General features: G+C 57.0%; 14 non-coding genes across 14 annotated transcripts; all 14 read right to left on the bottom strand.

Annotated features, from left to right (window-relative positions):
• Positions 1 to 994: 994 nt before the first annotated feature.
• On the bottom strand, positions 995 to 1,113 carry LOC137480314 (5S ribosomal RNA). Its single transcript, XR_011002809.1, has one exon. It is a non-coding gene; the product is annotated as a 5S ribosomal RNA (ribosomal RNA).
• A 970-nt stretch (positions 1,114 to 2,083) lies between these two features.
• LOC137480313 (5S ribosomal RNA) lies at positions 2,084 to 2,202 on the bottom strand. The gene has a single exon (XR_011002808.1). It is a non-coding gene; the product is annotated as a 5S ribosomal RNA (ribosomal RNA).
• Positions 2,203 to 2,894: 692 nt separating this feature from the next.
• Positions 2,895 to 3,013, bottom strand: LOC137480312 (5S ribosomal RNA). Its single transcript, XR_011002807.1, has one exon. It is a non-coding gene; the product is annotated as a 5S ribosomal RNA (ribosomal RNA).
• A 1,010-nt stretch (positions 3,014 to 4,023) lies between these two features.
• Positions 4,024 to 4,142, bottom strand: LOC137480311 (5S ribosomal RNA). The gene has a single exon (XR_011002806.1). It is a non-coding gene; the product is annotated as a 5S ribosomal RNA (ribosomal RNA).
• A 970-nt stretch (positions 4,143 to 5,112) lies between these two features.
• On the bottom strand, positions 5,113 to 5,231 carry LOC137480310 (5S ribosomal RNA). The gene has a single exon (XR_011002805.1). It is a non-coding gene; the product is annotated as a 5S ribosomal RNA (ribosomal RNA).
• Positions 5,232 to 5,923: 692 nt separating this feature from the next.
• LOC137480309 (5S ribosomal RNA) lies at positions 5,924 to 6,042 on the bottom strand. Its single transcript, XR_011002804.1, has one exon. It is a non-coding gene; the product is annotated as a 5S ribosomal RNA (ribosomal RNA).
• Positions 6,043 to 7,012: 970 nt separating this feature from the next.
• Positions 7,013 to 7,131, bottom strand: LOC137480308 (5S ribosomal RNA). Its single transcript, XR_011002803.1, has one exon. It is a non-coding gene; the product is annotated as a 5S ribosomal RNA (ribosomal RNA).
• Positions 7,132 to 7,932: 801 nt separating this feature from the next.
• LOC137480307 (5S ribosomal RNA) lies at positions 7,933 to 8,051 on the bottom strand. The gene has a single exon (XR_011002802.1). It is a non-coding gene; the product is annotated as a 5S ribosomal RNA (ribosomal RNA).
• A 1,128-nt stretch (positions 8,052 to 9,179) lies between these two features.
• Positions 9,180 to 9,298, bottom strand: LOC137480302 (5S ribosomal RNA). Its single transcript, XR_011002797.1, has one exon. It is a non-coding gene; the product is annotated as a 5S ribosomal RNA (ribosomal RNA).
• A 787-nt stretch (positions 9,299 to 10,085) lies between these two features.
• On the bottom strand, positions 10,086 to 10,204 carry LOC137480292 (5S ribosomal RNA). Its single transcript, XR_011002787.1, has one exon. It is a non-coding gene; the product is annotated as a 5S ribosomal RNA (ribosomal RNA).
• A 1,209-nt stretch (positions 10,205 to 11,413) lies between these two features.
• Positions 11,414 to 11,532, bottom strand: LOC137480349 (5S ribosomal RNA). Its single transcript, XR_011002843.1, has one exon. It is a non-coding gene; the product is annotated as a 5S ribosomal RNA (ribosomal RNA).
• A 1,209-nt stretch (positions 11,533 to 12,741) lies between these two features.
• LOC137480337 (5S ribosomal RNA) lies at positions 12,742 to 12,860 on the bottom strand. The gene has a single exon (XR_011002832.1). It is a non-coding gene; the product is annotated as a 5S ribosomal RNA (ribosomal RNA).
• A 787-nt stretch (positions 12,861 to 13,647) lies between these two features.
• LOC137480326 (5S ribosomal RNA) lies at positions 13,648 to 13,766 on the bottom strand. The gene has a single exon (XR_011002821.1). It is a non-coding gene; the product is annotated as a 5S ribosomal RNA (ribosomal RNA).
• A 1,209-nt stretch (positions 13,767 to 14,975) lies between these two features.
• LOC137480315 (5S ribosomal RNA) lies at positions 14,976 to 15,094 on the bottom strand. The gene has a single exon (XR_011002810.1). It is a non-coding gene; the product is annotated as a 5S ribosomal RNA (ribosomal RNA).
• Positions 15,095 to 18,657: the final 3,563 nt, after the last annotated feature.

The following is an 18,657-nucleotide window of genomic DNA, read 5'->3' as shown; positions in this document are numbered from 1 at the left end:
AAGCCTGCAGCACCCGGTACTACAAGGCATGAAGCAAAAGGAGCCTAGAGCACCCGGTACTCCCAGGCATGAAGCAAAAGAAGCCTGCAGCACCCGGTACTACAAGGCATGAAGCAAAAGGAGCCTACATCACACGCTACTCCCGGCACGGGGCAAAAGGAGCCTACAGCGCCCGGTACTCCCAGGAATGAAGCAAAAGGAGCCTAGAGCACCCGGTACTCCCAGGCATGAAGCAAAAGAAGCCTGCAGCACCTGGTACTACAAGGCATGAAGCAAAAGGAGCCTACAGCACCCGGTATTCCCGGCACACGGCAAAAGAAGCCTACAACACCCGGTACTCCCAGGAATGAAGCAAAAGGAGCCTACAGCACCCGGTACTCCCAGGAATGAAGCAAAAGGAGCCTACAGCACCCGGTACTCCCAGGCATGAAGCAAAAGAAGCCTGCAGCACCTGGTACTACAAGGCATGAAGCAAAAGGAGCCTACAGCACCCGGTATTCCCGACACACTGCAAAAGAAGCCTACAACACCCGGTACTCCCAGGTGGGAAGCAAAAGAAGCCTACAGCACCCGGTACTCCCAGGCACGAAGCAAAAGAAGCCTGCAGCACCCGGTACTACAAGGCATGAAGCAAAAGGAGCCTACAGCACCCGGTACTACAAGGCATGAAGCAAAAGGAGCCTACAGCACCCGGTATTCCCGGCACACGGCAAAAGAAGCCTACAACACCCGGTACTCCCAGGTGGGAAGCAAAAGAAGCCTACAGCACCCGGTACTACAAGGCATGAAGCAAAAGGAGCCTACATCACACGCTACTCCCGGCACGGGGCAAAAGGAGCCTACAGCGCCCGGTACTCCCAGGAATGAAGCAAAAGGAGCCTAGAGCACCCGGTACTACAAGGCATGAAGCAAAAGAGCCTACAGCACCCGGTATTCCCGGCACACGGCAAAAGAAGCCTACAACACCCGGTACTCCCAGGTGGGAAGCAAAAGAAGCCTACAGCACCCGGTATTCCCAGGCGGTCTCCCATCCAAGTACTAACCGGGCCCGACCCTGCTTAGCTTCCGAGATCAGACGAGATCGGGCGTTCTCAGGGTGGTATGGCCGTAGGCACCTCTCAGCCCCTCACCAGCGCTCTCCACCACAGCCCACCACCCTCCCGACACACCCCACAACCTCACCGCGCCTCCACCCACACTACAGCCCCCACAACGCCCTCAACACAACCTACACCCCCACACACCCACACACACACAACACCCACACAACCCACACTACACACACCTGCCCCTGCCCTCACCCCTGCCCCACCAAAAACACCACTACCAGCCTACACCGCACGCTACTCCCGCCACGCGGCAAAAACGGCCGAAAGCGCCCGGTTCTCCCAGGCGACAACCAAAACCAGCCGAAAGCGCCCGGTATTCCCAGCACATGGCAAAACGAGCCTACAGCACCCGGCACTCCCAGGCACGCGGCAAAAGGAGACTACAGACAACTGGTTCTCCCAGGAGTGAAGCAAAAGGAGCCTACAGCACCCGGTATTCCCAGCACGCGGCAAAAGAAGCCTGCAGCACCCGGTACTACAAGGCATGAAGCAAAAGGAGCCTACAGCACCCGGTATTCCCGGCACACGGCAAAAGAAGCCTACAACACCCGGTACTCCCAGGAATGAAGCAAAAGGAGCCTACAGCACCCGGTACTCCCAGGAATGAAGCAAAAGGAGCCTACAGCACCCGGTACTCCCAGGCATGAAGCAAAAGAAGCCTGCAGCACCTGGTACTACAAGGCATGAAGCAAAAGGAGCCTACAGCACCCGGTATTCCCGACACACTGCAAAAGAAGCCTACAACACCCGGTACTCCCAGGTGGGAAGCAAAAGAAGCCTACAGCACCCGGTACTCCCAGGCACGAAGCAAAAGAAGCCTGCAGCACCCGGTACTACAAGGCATGAAGCAAAAGGAGCCTACAGCACCCGGTACTACAAGGCATGAAGCAAAAGGAGCCTACAGCACCCGGTATTCCCGGCACACGGCAAAAGAAGCCTACAACACCCGGTACTCCCAGGTGGGAAGCAAAAGAAGCCTACAGCACCCGGTATTCCCAGGCGGTCTCCCATCCAAGTACTAACCGGGCCCGACCCTGCTTAGCTTCCGAGATCAGACGAGATCGGGCGTTCTCAGGGTGGTATGGCCGTAGGCACCTCTCAGCCCCTCACCAGCGCTCTCCACCACAGCCCACCACCCTCCCGACACACCCCACAACCTCACCGCGCCTCCACCCACACTACAGCCCCCACAACGCCCTCAACACAACCTACACCCCCACACACCCACACACACACAACACCCACACAACCCACACTACACACACCTGCCCCTGCCCTCACACCTGCCCCACCAAAAACACCACTACCAGCCTACACCGCACGCTACTCCCGCCACGCGGCAAAAACGGCCGAAAGCGCCCGGTTCTCCCAGGCGACAACCAAAACCGGCCGAAAGCGCCCGGTTCTCCCAGGAATGAAGCAAAAGGAACCTACAGCACCCGGTACTCCCAGGCACGAAGCAAAAGAAGCCTGCAACACCCGGTACTCCCAGGTGGGAAGCAAAAGAAGCCTACAGCACCCGGTACTCCCAGGAATGAAGCAAAAGGAGCCTACAGCACCCGGTACTACAAGGCATGAAGCAAAAGGAGCCTACAGCACCCAGTATTCCCGGCACACGGCAAAAGAAGCCTACAACACCCGGTACTCCCAGGCACGAAGCAAAAGAAGCCTGCAGCACCCGGTACTACAAGGCATGAAGCAAAAGGAGCCTACAGCACCCGGTATTCCCGGCACACGGCAAAAGAAGCCTACAACACCCGGTACTCCCAGGTGGGAAGCAAAAGAAGCCTACAGCACCCGGTATTCCCAGGCGGTCTCCCATCCAAGTACTAACCGGGCCCGACCCTGCTTAGCTTCCGAGATCAGACGAGATCGGGCGTTCTCAGGGTGGTATGGCCGTAGGCACCTCTCAGCCCTTCACCAGCGCTCTCCACCACAGCCCACCACCCTCCCGACACACCCCACAACCTCACCGTGCCTCCACCCACACTACAGCCCCCACAATGCCCTCAACACAACCTACACCCCCACACACCCACACACACACAACACCCACACAACCCACACTACACACACCTGCCCCTGCCCTCACACCTGCCCCACCAAAAACACCACTACCAGCCTACACCACACGCTACTCCCGCCACGCGGCAAAAACGGCCGAAAGCGCCCGGTTCTCCCAGGCGACAACCAAAACCGGCCGAAAGCGCCCGGTTCTCCCAGGAGTGATGCAAAAGGAGCCTACAGCACCCGGTACTCCCAGGCACGCGGCAAAAGAAGCCTGCAGCACCCGGTACTACAAGGCATGAAGCAAAAGGAGCCTACAGCACCCGGTATTCCCGGCACACGGCAAAAGAAGCCTGCAGCACCCGGTACTACAAGGCATGAAGCAAAAGGAGCCTACAGCACCCGGTACTCCCAGGAATGAAGCAAAAGGAGCCTAGAGCACCCGGTACTCCCAGGCATGAAGCAAAAGAAGCCTGCAGCACCCGGTACTACAAGGCATGAAGCAAAAGGAGCCTACATCACACGCTACTCCCGGCACGGGGCAAAAGGAGCCTACAGCGCCCGGTACTCCCAGGAATGAAGCAAAAGAAGCCTGCAGCACCTGGTACTACAAGGCATGAAGCAAAAGGAGCCTACAGCACCCGGTACTCCCAGGCATGAAGCAAAAGAAGCCTACAGCACCCGGTATTCCCGGCACACGGCAAAAGAAGCCTACAACACCCGGTACTCCCAGGAATGAAGCAAAAGGAGCCTACAGCACCCGGTACTCCCAGGAATGAAGCAAAAGGAGCCTACAGCACCCGGTACTACAAGGCATGAAGCAAAAGGAGCCTACAGCACCCGGTATTCCCGGCACACGGCAAAAGAAGCCTACAACACCCGGTACTCCCAGGTGGGAAGCAAAAGAAGCCTACAGCACCCGGTATTCCCAGGCGGTCTCCCATCCAAGTACTAACCGGGCCCGACCCTGCTTAGCTTCCGAGATCAGACGAGATCGGGCGTTCTCAGGGTGGTATGGCCGTAGGCACCTCTCAGCCCCTCACCAGCGCTCTCCACCACAGCCCACCACCCTCCCGACACACCCCACAACCTCACCGCGCCTCCACCCACACTACAGCCCCCACAACGCCCTCAACACAACCTACACCCCCACACACCCACACACACACAACACCCACACAACCCACACTACACACACCTGCCCCTGCCCTCACCCCTGCCCCACCAAAAACACCACTACCAGCCTACACCGCACGCTACTCCCGCCACGCGGCAAAAACGGCCGAAAGCGCCCGGTTCTCCCAGGCGACAACCAAAACCAGCCGAAAGCGCCCGGTATTCCCAGCACATGGCAAAACGAGCCTACAGCACCCGGCACTCCCAGGCACGCGGCAAAAGGAGACTACAGACAACTGGTTCTCCCAGGAGTGAAGCAAAAGGAGCCTACAGCACCCGGTATTCCCAGCACGCGGCAAAAGAAGCCTGCAGCACCCGGTACTACAAGGCATGAAGCAAAAGGAGCCTACAGCACCCGGTATTCCCGGCACACGGCAAAAGAAGCCTACAACACCCGGTACTCCCAGGAATGAAGCAAAAGGAGCCTACAGCACCCGGTACTCCCAGGAATGAAGCAAAAGGAGCCTACAGCACCCGGTACTCCCAGGCATGAAGCAAAAGAAGCCTGCAGCACCTGGTACTACAAGGCATGAAGCAAAAGGAGCCTACAGCACCCGGTATTCCCGACACACTGCAAAAGAAGCCTACAACACCCGGTACTCCCAGGTGGGAAGCAAAAGAAGCCTACAGCACCCGGTACTCCCAGGCACGAAGCAAAAGAAGCCTGCAGCACCCGGTACTACAAGGCATGAAGCAAAAGGAGCCTACAGCACCCGGTACTACAAGGCATGAAGCAAAAGGAGCCTACAGCACCCGGTATTCCCGGCACACGGCAAAAGAAGCCTACAACACCCGGTACTCCCAGGTGGGAAGCAAAAGAAGCCTACAGCACCCGGTATTCCCAGGCGGTCTCCCATCCAAGTACTAACCGGGCCCGACCCTGCTTAGCTTCCGAGATCAGACGAGATCGGGCGTTCTCAGGGTGGTATGGCCGTAGGCACCTCTCAGCCCCTCACCAGCGCTCTCCACCACAGCCCACCACCCTCCCGACACACCCCACAACCTCACCGCGCCTCCACCCACACTACAGCCCCCACAACGCCCTCAACACAACCTACACCCCCACACACCCACACACACACAACACCCACACAACCCACACTACACACACCTGCCCCTGCCCTCACACCTGCCCCACCAAAAACACCACTACCAGCCTACACCGCACGCTACTCCCGCCACGCGGCAAAAACGGCCGAAAGCGCCCGGTTCTCCCAGGCGACAACCAAAACCGGCCGAAAGCGCCCGGTTCTCCCAGGAATGAAGCAAAAGGAACCTACAGCACCCGGTACTCCCAGGCACGAAGCAAAAGAAGCCTGCAACACCCGGTACTCCCAGGTGGGAAGCAAAAGAAGCCTACAGCACCCGGTACTCCCAGGAATGAAGCAAAAGGAGCCTACAGCACCCGGTACTACAAGGCATGAAGCAAAAGGAGCCTACAGCACCCAGTATTCCCGGCACACGGCAAAAGAAGCCTACAACACCCGGTACTCCCAGGCACGAAGCAAAAGAAGCCTGCAGCACCCGGTACTACAAGGCATGAAGCAAAAGGAGCCTACAGCACCCGGTATTCCCGGCACACGGCAAAAGAAGCCTACAACACCCGGTACTCCCAGGTGGGAAGCAAAAGAAGCCTACAGCACCCGGTATTCCCAGGCGGTCTCCCATCCAAGTACTAACCGGGCCCGACCCTGCTTAGCTTCCGAGATCAGACGAGATCGGGCGTTCTCAGGGTGGTATGGCCGTAGGCACCTCTCAGCCCTTCACCAGCGCTCTCCACCACAGCCCACCACCCTCCCGACACACCCCACAACCTCACCGTGCCTCCACCCACACTACAGCCCCCACAATGCCCTCAACACAACCTACACCCCCACACACCCACACACACACAACACCCACACAACCCACACTACACACACCTGCCCCTGCCCTCACACCTGCCCCACCAAAAACACCACTACCAGCCTACACCACACGCTACTCCCGCCACGCGGCAAAAACGGCCGAAAGCGCCCGGTTCTCCCAGGCGACAACCAAAACCGGCCGAAAGCGCCCGGTTCTCCCAGGAGTGATGCAAAAGGAGCCTACAGCACCCGGTACTCCCAGGCACGCGGCAAAAGAAGCCTGCAGCACCCGGTACTACAAGGCATGAAGCAAAAGGAGCCTACAGCACCCGGTATTCCCGGCACACGGCAAAAGAAGCCTGCAGCACCCGGTACTACAAGGCATGAAGCAAAAGGAGCCTACAGCACCCGGTACTCCCAGGAATGAAGCAAAAGGAGCCTAGAGCACCCGGTACTCCCAGGCATGAAGCAAAAGAAGCCTGCAGCACCCGGTACTACAAGGCATGAAGCAAAAGGAGCCTACATCACACGCTACTCCCGGCACGGGGCAAAAGGAGCCTACAGCGCCCGGTACTCCCAGGAATGAAGCAAAAGAAGCCTGCAGCACCTGGTACTACAAGGCATGAAGCAAAAGGAGCCTACAGCACCCGGTACTCCCAGGCATGAAGCAAAAGAAGCCTACAGCACCCGGTATTCCCGGCACACGGCAAAAGAAGCCTACAACACCCGGTACTCCCAGGAATGAAGCAAAAGGAGCCTACAGCACCCGGTACTACAAGGCATGAAGCAAAAGGAGCCTACAGCACCCGGTATTCCCGGCACACGGCAAAAGAAGCCTACAACACCCGGTACTCCCAGGTGGGAAGCAAAAGAAGCCTACAGCACCCGGTATTCCCAGGCGGTCTCCCATCCAAGTACTAACCGGGCCCGACCCTGCTTAGCTTCCGAGATCAGACGAGATCGGGCGTTCTCAGGGTGGTATGGCCGTAGGCACCTCTCAGCCCTTCACCAGCGCTCTCCACCACAGCCCACCACCCTCCCGACACACCCCACAACCTCACCGTGCCTCCACCCACACTACAGCCCCCACAACGCCCTCAACACAACCTACACCCCCACACACCCACAACACCCACACAACCCACACTACACACACCTGCCCCTGCCCTCACCCCTGCCCCACCAAAAACACCACTACCAGCCTACACCGCACGCTACTCCCGCCACGCGGCAAAAACGGCCGAAAGCGCCCGGTTCTCCCAGGCGACAACCAAAACCAGCCGAAAGCGCCCGGTATTCCCAGCACATGGCAAAACGAGCCTACAGCACCCGGCACTCCCAGGCACGCGGCAAAAGGAGACTACAGCAACTGGTTCTCCCAGGAGTGAAGCAAAAGGAGCCTACAGCACCCGGTATTCCCAGCACGCGGCAAAAGAAGCCTGCAGCACCCGGTACTACAAGGCATGAAGCAAAAGGAACCTAGAGCACCCGGTACTCCCAGGAATGAAGCAAAAGGAGCCTAGAGCACCCGGTACTCCCAGGCATGAAGCAAAAGAAGCCTGCAGCACCCGGTACTACAAGGCATGAAGCAAAAGGAGCCTACATCACACGCTACTCCCGGCACGGGGCAAAAGGAGCCTACAGCGCCCGGTACTCCCAGGAATGAAGCAAAAGGAGCCTAGAGCACCCGGTACTACAAGGCATGAAGCAAAAGAGCCTACAGCACCCGGTATTCCCGGCACACGGCAAAAGAAGCCTACAACACCCGGTACTCCCAGGTGGGAAGCAAAAGAAGCCTACAGCACCCGGTATTCCCAGGCGGTCTCCCATCCAAGTACTAACCGGGCCCGACCCTGCTTAGCTTCCGAGATCAGACGAGATCGGGCGTTCTCAGGGTGGTATGGCCGTAGGCACCTCTCAGCCCCTCACCAGCGCTCTCCACCACAGCCCACCACCCTCCCGACACACCCCACAACCTCACCGCGCCTCCACCCACACTACAGCCCCCACAACGCCCTCAACACAACCTACACCCCCACACACCCACACACACACAACACCCACACAACCCACACTACACACACCTGCCCCTGCCCTCACCCCTGCCCCACCAAAAACACCACTACCAGCCTACACCGCACGCTACTCCCGCCACGCGGCAAAAACGGCCGAAAGCGCCCGGTTCTCCCAGGCGACAACCAAAACCAGCCGAAAGCGCCCGGTATTCCCAGCACATGGCAAAACGAGCCTACAGCACCCGGCACTCCCAGGCACGCGGCAAAAGGAGACTACAGACAACTGGTTCTCCCAGGAGTGAAGCAAAAGGAGCCTACAGCACCCGGTATTCCCAGCACGCGGCAAAAGAAGCCTGCAGCACCCGGTACTACAAGGCATGAAGCAAAAGGAGCCTAGAGCACCCGGTACTCCCAGGCATGAAGCAAAAGAAGCCTGCAGCACCCGGTACTACAAGGCATGAAGCAAAAGGAGCCTACATCACACGCTACTCCCGGCACGGGGCAAAAGGAGCCTACAGCGCCCGGTACTCCCAGGAATGAAGCAAAAGGAGCCTAGAGCACCCGGTACTCCCAGGCATGAAGCAAAAGAAGCCTGCAGCACCCGGTACTACAAGGCATGAAGCAAAAGGAGCCTACATCACACGCTACTCCCGGCACGGGGCAAAAGGAGCCTACAGCGCCCGGTACTCCCAGGAATGAAGCAAAAGGAGCCTAGAGCACCCGGTACTACAAGGCATGAAGCAAAAGAGCCTACAGCACCCGGTATTCCCGGCACACGGCAAAAGAAGCCTACAACACCCGGTACTCCCAGGTGGGAAGCAAAAGAAGCCTACAGCACCCGGTACTCCCAGGCACGAAGCAAAAGAAGCCTGCAGCACCCGGTACTACAAGGCATGAAGCAAAAGGAGCCTACAGCACCCGGTACTACAAGGCATGAAGCAAAAGGAGCCTACAGCACCCGGTATTCCCGGCACACGGCAAAAGAAGCCTACAACACCCGGTACTCCCAGGTGGGAAGCAAAAGAAGCCTACAGCACCCGGTATTCCCAGGCGGTCTCCCATCCAAGTACTAACCGGGCCCGACCCTGCTTAGCTTCCGAGATCAGACGAGATCGGGCGTTCTCAGGGTGGTATGGCCGTAGGCACCTCTCAGCCCCTCACCAGCGCTCTCCACCACAGCCCACCACCCTCCCGACACACCCCACAACCTCACCGCGCCTCCACAAACACTACAGCCCCCACAACGCCCTCAACACAACCTACACCCCCACACACCCACACACACACAACACCCACACAACCCACACTACACACACCTGCCCCTGCCCTCACCCCTGCCCCACCAAAAACACCACTACCAGCCTACACCGCACGCTACTCCCGCCACGCGGCAAAAACGGCCGAAAGCGCCCGGTTCTCCCAGGCGACAACCAAAACCGGCCGAAAGCGCCCGGTTCTCCCAGGAGTGATGCAAAAGGAGCCTACAGCACCCGGTACTCCCAGGCACGCGGCAAAAGAAGCCTGCAGCACCCGGTACTACAAGGCATGAAGCACTAGGAGCCTACAGCACCCGGTATTCCCGGCACACGGCAAAAGAAGCCTGCAGCACCCGGTACTACAAGGCATGAAGCAAAAGGAGCCTACAGCACCCGGTACTCCCAGGAATGAAGCAAAAGGAGCCTAGAGCACCCGGTACACCCAGGCATGAAGCAAAAGAAGCCTGCAGCACCCGGTACTACAAGGCATGAAGCAAAAGGAGCCTACAGCACCCGGTACTACAAGGCATGAAGCAAAAGGAGCCTACAGCACCCGGTATTCCCGGCACACAGCAAAAGAAGCCTACAACACCCGGAGCCTACAGCACCCGGTATTCCCGGCACACGGCAAAAGAAGCCTACAACACCCGGTACTCCCAGGTGGGAAGCAAAAGAAGCCTACAGCACCCGGTATTCCCAGGCGGTCTCCCATCCAAGTACTAACCGGGCCCGACCCTGCTTAGCTTCCGAGATCAGACGAGATCGGGCGTTCTCAGGGTGGTATGGCCGTAGGCACCTCTCAGCCCCTCACCAGCGCTCTCCACCACAGCCCACCACCCTCCCGACACACCCCACAACCTCACCGCGCCTCCACCCACACTACAGCCCCCACAACGCCCTCAACACAACCTACACCCCCACACACCCACACACACACAACACCCACACAACCCACACTACACACACCTGCCCCTGCCCTCACCCCTGCCCCACCAAAAACACCACTACCAGCCTACACCGCACGCTACTCCCGCCACGCGGCAAAAACGGCCGAAAGCGCCCGGTTCTCCCAGGCGACAACCAAAACCAGCCGAAAGCGCCCGGTATTCCCAGCACATGGCAAAACGAGCCTACAGCACCCGGCACTCCCAGGCACGCGGCAAAAGGAGACTACAGACAACTGGTTCTCCCAGGAGTGAAGCAAAAGGAGCCTACAGCACCCGGTATTCCCAGCACGCGGCAAAAGAAGCCTGCAGCACCCGGTACTACAAGGCATGAAGCAAAAGGAGCCTAGAGCACCCGGTACTCCCAGGCATGAAGCAAAAGAAGCCTGCAGCACCCGGTACTACAAGGCATGAAGCAAAAGGAGCCTACATCACACGCTACTCCCGGCACGGGGCAAAAGGAGCCTACAGCGCCCGGTACTCCCAGGAATGAAGCAAAAGGAGCCTAGAGCACCCGGTACTCCCAGGCATGAAGCAAAAGAAGCCTGCAGCACCTGGTACTACAAGGCATGAAGCAAAAGGAGCCTACAGCACCCGGTATTCCCGGCACACGGCAAAAGAAGCCTACAACACCCGGTACTCCCAGGAATGAAGCAAAAGGAGCCTACAGCACCCGGTACTCCCAGGAATGAAGCAAAAGGAGCCTACAGCACCCGGTACTCCCAGGCATGAAGCAAAAGAAGCCTGCAGCACCTGGTACTACAAGGCATGAAGCAAAAGGAGCCTACAGCACCCGGTATTCCCGACACACTGCAAAAGAAGCCTACAACACCCGGTACTCCCAGGTGGGAAGCAAAAGAAGCCTACAGCACCCGGTACTCCCAGGCACGAAGCAAAAGAAGCCTGCAGCACCCGGTACTACAAGGCATGAAGCAAAAGGAGCCTACAGCACCCGGTACTACAAGGCATGAAGCAAAAGGAGCCTACAGCACCCGGTATTCCCGGCACACGGCAAAAGAAGCCTACAACACCCGGTACTCCCAGGTGGGAAGCAAAAGAAGCCTACAGCACCCGGTATTCCCAGGCGGTCTCCCATCCAAGTACTAACCGGGCCCGACCCTGCTTAGCTTCCGAGATCAGACGAGATCGGGCGTTCTCAGGGTGGTATGGCCGTAGGCACCTCTCAGCCCCTCACCAGCGCTCTCCACCACAGCCCACCACCCTCCCGACACACCCCACAACCTCACCGCGCCTCCACCCACACTACAGCCCCCACAACGCCCTCAACACAACCTACACCCCCACACACCCACACACACACAACACCCACACAACCCACACTACACACACCTGCCCCTGCCCTCACCCCTGCCCCACCAAAAACACCACTACCAGCCTACACCGCACGCTACTCCCGCCACGCGGCAAAAACGGCCGAAAGCGCCCGGTTCTCCCAGGCGACAACCAAAACCAGCCGAAAGCGCCCGGTATTCCCAGCACATGGCAAAACGAGCCTACAGCACCCGGCACTCCCAGGCACGCGGCAAAAGGAGACTACAGACAACTGGTTCTCCCAGGAGTGAAGCAAAAGGAGCCTACAGCACCCGGTATTCCCAGCACGCGGCAAAAGAAGCCTGCAGCACCCGGTACTACAAGGCATGAAGCAAAAGGAGCCTAGAGCACCCGGTACTCCCAGGCATGAAGCAAAAGAAGCCTGCAGCACCCGGTACTACAAGGCATGAAGCAAAAGGAGCCTACATCACACGCTACTCCCGGCACGGGGCAAAAGGAGCCTACAGCGCCCGGTACTCCCAGGAATGAAGCAAAAGGAGCCTAGAGCACCCGGTACTCCCAGGCATGAAGCAAAAGAAGCCTGCAGCACCTGGTACTACAAGGCATGAAGCAAAAGGAGCCTACAGCACCCGGTATTCCCGGCACACGGCAAAAGAAGCCTACAACACCCGGTACTCCCAGGAATGAAGCAAAAGGAGCCTACAGCACCCGGTACTCCCAGGAATGAAGCAAAAGGAGCCTACAGCACCCGGTACTCCCAGGCATGAAGCAAAAGAAGCCTGCAGCACCTGGTACTACAAGGCATGAAGCAAAAGGAGCCTACAGCACCCGGTATTCCCGACACACGGCAAAAGAAGCCTACAACACCCGGTACTCCCAGGTGGGAAGCAAAAGAAGCCTACAGCACCCGGTACTCCCAGGCACGAAGCAAAAGAAGCCTGCAGCACCCGGTACTACAAGGCATGAAGCAAAAGGAGCCTACAGCACCCGGTACTACAAGGCATGAAGCAAAAGGAGCCTACAGCACCCGGTATTCCCGGCACACGGCAAAAGAAGCCTACAACACCCGGTACTCCCAGGTGGGAAGCAAAAGAAGCCTACAGCACCCGGTATTCCCAGGCGGTCTCCCATCCAAGTACTAACCGGGCCCGACCCTGCTTAGCTTCCGAGATCAGACGAGATCGGGCGTTCTCAGGGTGGTATGGCCGTAGGCACCTCTCAGCCCCTCACCAGCGCTCTCCACCACAGCCCACCACCCTCCCGACACACCCCACAACCTCACCGCGCCTCCACAAACACTACAGCCCCCACAACGCCCTCAACACAACCTACACCCCCACACACCCACACACACACAACACCCACACAACCCACACTACACACACCTGCCCCTGCCCTCACCCCTGCCCCACCAAAAACACCACTACCAGCCTACACCGCACGCTACTCCCGCCACGCGGCAAAAACGGCCGAAAGCGCCCGGTTCTCCCAGGCGACAACCAAAACCGGCCGAAAGCGCCCGGTTCTCCCAGGAGTGATGCAAAAGGAGCCTACAGCACCCGGTACTCCCAGGCACGCGGCAAAAGAAGCCTGCAGCACCCGGTACTACAAGGCATGAAGCACTAGGAGCCTACAGCACCCGGTATTCCCGGCACACGGCAAAAGAAGCCTGCAGCACCCGGTACTACAAGGCATGAAGCAAAAGGAGCCTACAGCACCCGGTACTCCCAGGAATGAAGCAAAAGGAGCCTAGAGCACCCGGTACACCCAGGCATGAAGCAAAAGAAGCCTGCAGCACCCGGTACTACAAGGCATGAAGCAAAAGGAGCCTACAGCACCCGGTACTACAAGGCATGAAGCAAAAGGAGCCTACAGCACCCGGTATTCCCGGCACACAGCAAAAGAAGCCTACAACACCCGGAGCCTACAGCACCCGGTATTCCCGGCACACGGCAAAAGAAGCCTACAACACCCGGTACTCCCAGGTGGGAAGCAAAAGAAGCCTACAGCACCCGGTATTCCCAGGCGGTCTCCCATCCAAGTACTAACCGGGCCCGACCCTGCTTAGCTTCCGAGATCAGACGAGATCGGGCGTTCTCAGGGTGGTATGGCCGTAGGCACCTCTCAGCCCCTCACCAGCGCTCTCCACCACAGCCCACCACCCTCCCGACACACCCCACAACCTCACCGCGCCTCCACCCACACTACAGCCCCCACAACGCCCTCAACACAACCTACACCCCCACACACCCACACACACACAACACCCACACAACCCACACTACACACACCTGCCCCTGCCCTCACCCCTGCCCCACCAAAAACACCACTACCAGCCTACACCGCACGCTACTCCCGCCACGCGGCAAAAACGGCCGAAAGCGCCCGGTTCTCCCAGGCGACAACCAAAACCAGCCGAAAGCGCCCGGTATTCCCAGCACATGGCAAAACGAGCCTACAGCACCCGGCACTCCCAGGCACGCGGCAAAAGGAGACTACAGACAACTGGTTCTCCCAGGAGTGAAGCAAAAGGAGCCTACAGCACCCGGTATTCCCAGCACGCGGCAAAAGAAGCCTGCAGCACCCGGTACTACAAGGCATGAAGCAAAAGGAGCCTAGAGCACCCGGTACTCCCAGGCATGAAGCAAAAGAAGCCTGCAGCACCCGGTACTACAAGGCATGAAGCAAAAGGAGCCTACATCACACGCTACTCCCGGCACGGGGCAAAAGGAGCCTACAGCGCCCGGTACTCCCAGGAATGAAGCAAAAGGAGCCTAGAGCACCCGGTACTCCCAGGCATGAAGCAAAAGAAGCCTGCAGCACCTGGTACTACAAGGCATGAAGCAAAAGGAGCCTACAGCACCCGGTATTCCCGGCACACGGCAAAAGAAGCCTACAACACCCGGTACTCCCAGGAATGAAGCAAAAGGAGCCTACAGCACCCGGTACTCCCAGGAATGAAGCAAAAGGAGCCTACAGCACCCGGTACTCCCAGGCATGAAGCAAAAGAAGCCTGCAGCACCTGGTACTACAAGGCATGAAGCAAAAGGAGCCTACAGCACCCGGTATTCCCGACACACGGCAAAAGAAGCCTACAACACCCGGTACTCCCAGGTGGGAAGCAAAAGAAGCCTACAGCACCCGGTACTCCCAGGCACGAAGCAAAAGAAGCCTGCAGCACCCGGTACTACAAGGCATGAAGCAAAAGGAGCCTACAGCACCCGGTACTACAAGGCATGAAGCAAAAGGAGCCTACAGCACCCGGTATTCCCGGCACACGGCAAAAGAAGCCTACAACACCCGGTACTCCCAGGTGGGAAGCAAAAGAAGCCTACAGCACCCGGTATTCCCAGGCGGTCTCCCATCCAAGTACTAACCGGGCCCGACCCTGCTTAGCTTCCGAGATCAGACGAGATCGGGCGTTCTCAGGGTGGTATGGCCGTAGGCACCTCTCAGCCCCTCACCAGCGCTCTCCACCACAGCCCACCACCCTCCCGACACACCCCACAACCTCACCGCGCCTCCACCCACACTACAGCCCCCACAACGCCCTCAACACAACCTACACCCCCACACACCCACACACACACAACACCCACACAACCCACACTACACACACCTGCCCCTGCCCTCACCCCTGCCCCACCAAAAACACCACTACCAGCCTACACCACACGCTACTCCCGCCACGCGGCAAAAACGGCCGAAAGCACACGCTACTCCCAGGAATGAAGCAAAAGGAGCCTACAGCACCAGGTACTCTCAGGCATGAATAAGAGAAGCCTATAGCACCCGGTATTCCCAGGCGGTCACCCATCCAAGTACTAACCGGGCCGATGCTTTTATATTCTGAGAAGTCATCGCGATTCATTAAAATCGGTTCTGTGGTCGGAGGCTTACTATTGTGTAAGCCAAGTTTATATTTGCTTCGTCCCCGGCCCGAAGGTTCTGTGGAGCGTATTTCCCCATTTTCGTGTCCGAGGAGCACTGCGCCAGGAGCCACCTGCGTGGAGCGCGGTCGGGGCCTGTCCGCGGGCCGGGCGGTGACGGGCGGGCTCTGTTTAGCGGGAACGCGGCTCTTTGGACTGGGGGATGGCAGTGCTGGGCGTGGGGTCCGGCGGTGCGATGGGCCGATCCATTGCCTGCAGCGTGTCGCGATTGGTGGCGCTTGTCGTCCCCAGCTGGGGGCTCCCTCCCCTGCCCCAGAGTCCCTACCCCAGCACCTCAGGCTCTACCGCGCTCCTGCACTCCCTATCCCGCCCCCCCAGGCCCTACCCCGGCCCTACAGACCCTATCCCGGCTCACAGTCCCTATTCCACCCGCATGATCTTTCCCGGCCCAGTGTCCCTAGTTTGGCCCACAGTCTCTATTCTGGGCCGCAATCCCGCCCACAGAGCGTACCGTGGCCCGCAGCCCATATTCTGGCCCCACTGTCCCAATTCCAACACTACAATCACTATCCCAGCCCTACAGTTACTATCCCAACCCCGCAGTGATTTCAGCTGCAGTCCTATAGTCACTATCCCAACATCGCAGTGATTCCGGCTCCAGTCCGACAAGGTTTATTTAACCAGCTCCATCTTTGCATGTCCCACTGCTTCCAGGTGAAGCTTCTCCTTGTTGTGGAAGAATCTTCAGTTTCATTCCAGATCTGTAAGGTTTCACATTCAACTCTAGAATCCATATTCCAAACCCAGCCTGAAAAACTTTTTTTCCAATTCCAGCTCCACAGTTGCTATCCCAGGTGTATAGTGATTTCAGCTCCATTCCTGAAGGTGTATTCCAGCCCAACAATCCCTGTACCAGCCTTACAGTCCTTATCCCATCCTGCAATCATTTCAGCTCCATCCTTTTATTTCTCTGCCAGCTCCACTGCATCAGCTTCAGTTCCGCATCTTCCCACCACTTCCAGGTGAAGCTGCTCCTGAATCAGGGCTGGATCTTCTTTTCACATCCAGCTCTTTCATGCTTCAGTTCCAGCTCTAGAATTCACATTCCGGCTCCAACCTGTCACGGGTGGGAGTGGTAACTTCAGACAAAGTTTATTTAAGAGGTTTTAATGACAGTGAATAAGATATATTTTTAAAGAATTAATTATTTATTATGATAAATGATTAAACAAAAATAACTCAATCAGAATTATTTACTACACACTATAAAAGATAAAACTATTATACTACAGGATAGGGTAGTGCATCATATCAAACCAATATTAAAGCAATTATATTAAAGCTATCAAAAAGGAACCATTATTAGAGACTGATGTAACTCACCCATACCAATGACTGTGGACAAATCTCTTTCTTCTAACCTTTAGGAGTATCCTTGGTGACTACCCCTAAAACCCAATGGAAGAATCTCCACACACTCCAGGGAGGAATATATTAGAAGAACCTACTATATGGAAAGTGGACAGCACTTTTATAATGTGAAGGAAGTGACCACCAGTGATATGGCTACAGGTCAGTTTGGCAATTTATCTGCCAAATCTTTGTCTTGTTATCAGCACGTTGAGTTGAGGCTGATCTTTCAGACTGAGATAGTGTGCCAAATTTTTAGCATGATTCAACACCAAAAACCAGCACATGATGCCCCTCTCAGCCCACTGTTGGTACCTTGCATAATAAGGCATGTTCAAATTGTTTGACCACATTTCAGGGCTGAGCATCCTGTTACACAGCCCTACAGTCCCTATCCCAGCCCCAGCCCCGCAGTGATTCTACCCCCAGACGCATGGGATTTATCCAGCTCCAGAGTTTTCATTGCTCCACATCGGTTTGGGTCTGGATTTAGCCCCAGGGGCTTCAATATACCCTCTGGCCTCACAGCAACAGCCCTATAATTTTTATTTTAAAAACATCATATATCTAGTAATAGAATAAAAAATAGAATAAAATAAACATATGACAATGCAACAGTATAAATAAATCTCAATACAACTAGAATAATGTAAAACTAAGAGAATAAATATTAAAATAGAATCAGTAGAAAATGAACATGAATCTACACCCAAACTGATGTGAAGCAATGGAAATGGTGAGGCTGGAGGTGGATAAATCCCATGGGGAAGGGGATGGAGCTGAAGCTTGGGGGCTGCAGGAGCTGCCAGGGGGGGTTCCAGCCCTCCCAGCAATGGTACCACCCACAAGCTGGGAGTGGGGGTCTCAAGGCTAATCCTGGGGCTCAGAGCCAGCCCAGGGGCACCTTTTGGGGTGCAGAACCAGGGACTGAGCTGCTGTTTCCAGCACCCAATGCTGGCTGAGGGGCCTGTGGGCAGGTGGGGTGCAGGGCAAGGTGTGTGCTGCGGGCCAGGGGTCATTTGCCCCCAAAGTCAGGGCCCCATTGGGATGACTTGGCAGCTCATAGAGATATTTAAGTGATGACAGTTTCTGATTGATTGCCTTGTCAACAGCACAGGAGCAAAGTGACAACCAGGAGCAGCTTTTAGCCAGAGGCAGTGGAAAGCTAAGGACCTGGAACTGAAGCAGCAGAGCTGGCAGTTACATAGAGAATGTGAGGCTTAGGGTGAAACCACTGTGGGGCTAGATAGGGGCTGTGGGGCCAGAATAGGCAGTGTAGGGCTGGAGCTGGAATATGGGTTCTAGAGATGAAGCTGAAGCATCAGAGAGCTGAAGCTGGAATGAAGATCCTGCCTTGATCCAGGAGCAGCTTCACATGGCAGCATCGGGAGGATGTAGAGCTGGAGCAGAAACATCAGAGCTGGTGGGGCTTGTGGGGCTGGAGCTGGAATCACTGTAGGGCTGGGATAGGACTGTGTGTCTGTGATAGGAATTATGAGGTCAGGATAACAACGTTAGGGATGGAGCTGGAATCACTATAGGGAAGGGAAGGGAAGGGAAGGGAAGGGAAGGGAAGGGAAGGGAAGGGAAGGGAAGGGAAGGGAAGGGAAGGGAAGGGAAGGGAAGGGAAGGGAAGGGAAGGGAAGGGAAGGGAAGGGAAGGGAAGGGAAGGGAAGGGAAGGGCATGCAAATCCCTGCCTTACCTTGCTT

This window comes from Anomalospiza imberbis, chromosome 10, assembly GCF_031753505.1.
Source record: "Anomalospiza imberbis isolate Cuckoo-Finch-1a 21T00152 chromosome 10, ASM3175350v1, whole genome shotgun sequence".
NCBI classification, from domain to species: Eukaryota; Metazoa; Chordata; class Aves; order Passeriformes; family Viduidae; genus Anomalospiza; species Anomalospiza imberbis.
This window is presented reverse-complemented; position numbering and strand designations above follow the sequence as displayed.